Source organism: Chenopodium quinoa, unplaced genomic scaffold, assembly GCF_001683475.1.
Source record: "Chenopodium quinoa cultivar QQ74 unplaced genomic scaffold, ASM168347v1, whole genome shotgun sequence".
Taxonomy (NCBI): domain Eukaryota; kingdom Viridiplantae; phylum Streptophyta; class Magnoliopsida; order Caryophyllales; family Amaranthaceae; genus Chenopodium; species Chenopodium quinoa.
In genome coordinates this window covers 5,135,017-5,139,122 of record NW_018743199.1, presented here as the reverse complement: position 1 = coordinate 5,139,122, position 4,106 = coordinate 5,135,017, and the positions used below count along the sequence as shown (strand labels likewise).

General features: G+C 39.9%; 1 pseudogene; it reads right to left on the bottom strand.

Moving 5' to 3' along the window:
- Nucleotides 1–402: 402 nt before the first annotated feature.
- On the bottom strand, nucleotides 403–3,555 carry LOC110733740 (annotated as a pseudogene).
- Nucleotides 3,556–4,106: the final 551 nt, after the last annotated feature.

Sequence of the window (4,106 nt, the reverse complement as noted above, 5' to 3'; positions counted from 1 at the left end):
CCAACTTCCTTGACATCCGCAAAAGGAGACTCAGCAGGTTCACACTTCCAAAGGGTAAAAGGATTACATAAAGATCAATTGAAAATGCCATATTGAGAAACACAATTTCACATTAAGTTGCTTCAAACAGAAGGGGGTAAAAAAAAATTTCAAGGGCACATCCATAACACCAGATTTGATAAAATTAACCAAAGATAGTCAAGTTACTCAACTACATAACATACTGTTCCAAGGGGAGGAGGTGGATGATTGTTAATAAACTGGTAGAATAGAAATAGAAACCAGACAAATTTGAAGAGTTGTAATTACTCACATGAAATTTCAATGCAGAATTCCCTAGACATTTAAGTACATTCCAGAGAAACTTTATCAAAATTCAAAACAATGTCCTGAAGAGGCAGAGTTATCAATGCACAAAAACAGTCTCATTGCGTCTTGGAGGTCTATCAGGATCTGATCCAGGTTTGAATTGTGCAGATTCATGTCTTGCAAGTTCAGGAGGAACAGGACTATTACTCTGAATGAGAATCAGTATCATGCAAAGTCAAAAAGGTGGTCGCCACACCAGTTTTTCCTGCTCTCCCAGTTCGGCCAATACGATGGGTGTACATCTCAATATTCCCCGGCATATCATAGTTGATTACATGAGCAACATCAGGTATATCAATACCACGTCCAGCAACATCTGTGGAAACCATACATTGTACCTCTTGGTCCTGAAACCTTCTAGACTGATTTCTCTTTGTTCCTGTGATTTTCCACCATGCAATGTTGTGACTCGATAACCTGATTTGTCCAAATTTTTGGAAAGCACATCAGCAGTCTTCTTGGTGTTAACAAACACTATATCTGTCTTAGCACCCAACTCATCAAGGTGTTTTTGCAGCTTGTAAGTTTTATCTGATTCCTTTGTCATGATCACATGTTGTGTGATGAGGTCAGTAGTTTTTCCAGCCGTACCAATAGTCACCACCACAGGATTCCTCAAGTACTTCCTGGCAAGCCGCTTTACAGCAGGTGGCATAGTGGCACTAAACATATAAGTTGTCCGGTAAATCTTTTTTGCATCAAGCTCCTCTTCTTCATTCTCAGGCTTCATATTACTTGAAGGCATTGCATCCAACACACCAACAACCTGAGGCTCAAAACCCATATCTATCATTCGATCAGCTTCATCAAGAACAACATAATTGCACTGGTTTAGACAACATAGCGCCTTTCCAGACAATCCAAGAGACGTCCAGGGGTTGCAATAACAATTTCACACCCTTGTGTAATTTTGAATCCCTGCTCCTCAATAAAGGATTGTCCACCAACAATCGAGACAACCTTAATCCCCAGATAGTGGGCAAACTTAACAGTCTCCTCTTCAATCCGTTGATCTAATTCTCGAGTAGGGGCCATAACAACAACATAAGGACCCTTAGCTTCATTCTCTTCATGGTGGCAGCCTAGTTATATGCATTACTAGAAAATAGAGAAATTCCGATGGACTCGAAATTCCGTTGGAAATAACGAAATTTTCGATGGATTTTTATCCCATCGAATAATTCTGACGAATCAAACAATTTCGTCGGAAATTTCTAACTGAAAAAAATCTGTTAGAATAGATGTTCTTTTCGACGGATTTTTCCGTCGTAATTTACAATTTTCAACGGAATTTCCCGTCTGAATAGAATTTTAAAAAAAAAAAACTGTTTACCAAACCCTAAACATCTAAAATGCAGCCCTCCCCCCTTTTTCTCTCCTCTTCATTTCTCCTTCTCTCTGCTCTTTCTCCTTCCCGTTCTCCTTCTCTTCCTTCTTTTCTTTTCCCTTCTCCTTCTCGTTCTCTGCTCTTCTTATTCTTTTCTTTTCCCTTATCTTTCTCTTCTCTTTCCATTTTCTTTCTCACCGACATGAGGCTGCAGAGTTCACGACGTAAGGTTGTTCTTCTTTTTCAAATCTTTTGAGTTGCGGTGGTTCTCTAGATATTAATGGTTATTATGGTTAAATTCGACCATGAAAACTCTAGATCTAGAGTTTTCATGGTCGAATGTGACCATATTAAACCAAATTCGAGACAACATTCAAAGCCAAATTCGTATTTAAAGGTATGTTTTCTTGTTTTTAATTTTCTTTGTTTTTTTCTTTTTTAAATTTTTGTGTTGTGGTTGTGGTTTTGGGCGGTCATGGTGGTAGATCTGGGTTATTGGGTGGGTTTAGGTTGGTTAAGGTTGTGGTGGTATATCTGGGTTATTGGGTTAGGGTTAGGTTGGTTAAGGTCGTGGTGGGTGGGTTCGTTCGGGTTAGGTGGGCTAGGGTTGAATGGGTTAAGGTGGTGGTAAATATGGGTTATTGGGTTAGGGTAGATGTGGGTCTGGTGGATGGGTTCGTTCAGGTTAGGTGGGTTGGGGTTGAATGGGTTAAGGTGGTGGCGGCGGCTTAGGGTCTAGTTGGTTTAGATGGTGCGGTGCGTGGTGGCGGCTTAAGGCCTACTTGGTATTGCGATTTGGTGAGGAATGGGTGGGAAAAGCCTTGTGGGGTGGCACTGGGGGTTGAACGTGGTGGTGGGTGGTGGTGTGCGGTGGGCTGGTTTTTTTGTAGAAGTTTCCATTAGAAATTCCGTCGGAATTTTCCGATGGATTTGTTTTCTGTCAGAAATTTACGACGGACTTTCTCGGGCCGGAATATGTCTTCTGAGGCATGATTTCCGTCGGAAAAGTGTTTCCGATAACAGTTTCCGACAAAATTCCGTCGGAAACCCTATTTCCGACGAAAAACAAGGTGTTTTCAAGGGATTTTTCCGTCAAAAAACGACACTTTACAAGTTCAATTAGGTAGGTGGAACCATCCAATATACCTTAAAACGATCAATTTATAAGTTCGCAACTTGCATAGATTTCGTGAACTCAAACCTACCATGGACTTTTATGACAACATATAATGGTCATATATGGTTCCAAACGGCACTATATGACCCTGAGATGTATCTCCTAGGGTCCCAACACTTTTCTCCACCGTGCCACATAACCTTTAAATTCCTCAAAAAGCGTGAATAATTGCCTTTAATTTTGAAATTTTTTGACCTTTTTTTCGCTCGGAAATAAATTTTTTTGAGATTTTTACGATGGTCCTTAATACCCTCCGGGAGTCCAATTTGGTGGGTAGAAACATCCAATTTACCTTAAAACAGTCAATTCACAAGTTCGCAACTTGCGCCGATTTCGTAAAATCAAGCCTACCACGGACATTTATGACAACATATATAGTCATATATGGTTCCAAACGACATTACATGACCCTTAGATGTATTCCCTAGGGTCTCAACACTTTCGCCACCGAGCTCCATAACCTCAAAAATTTCTCAAAAATCGTGGATAATAGCCTTCAATTTTGGAATTCTTTTACCGTTTTTCGCCCAGAATTAAAAAATTGCTGATATGTTTACCATGGCCTGTAATAACCTTCAGGAGTCCAATTGGGTGGGTGGAACCATCCAATTTGCCTTAAACCAGTTAATTTACCAGTTCGCAACTTGCATAGAATTCCTAAACTCAAACCTACCACGGACATTTATGGCAAAATATAATGGTCATATATGGTTCCAAACAGAATTAAAAGAACCAGAGATGTATCCGCTATGGTCCCAACACTTTTCGCCACTAGGCCCAGTAACCTTTAAAATCCCTCTAAAAGCGTGGATAATTGCCTTTAATTTTAAAATTTTTTGACCTTTTATTGCTCGGAAATAAAAATTGCTAAGATGTTGACGATGGTCCCTAATACCCTCCGGGAGTCCAATTTGGTGGGTAGAAACATCCAATTTGCCTTAAAACGGTTAACTTATAAGTTTGCAACTTCCGCCGATTTCGTGAACTCAAGCATACCACGGACATTTATGACAACATGTAATGGTCATATATGGTTTCAAACGGCATTATATGACCTTGAGATCGATGTATCCCCTAGGGTCTCAACACTTTTCGCCACCGAGCTCCATAACCTAAAAATTTCTCAAAAAACGTGGATAATAGTCTTAAATTTTGAAATTCTTTTACCTTTTTTCGCCCAGAAATAAAAAATCGTCGAGATGTTTTCCACAGCCTCTAATATCCTTCGGGATT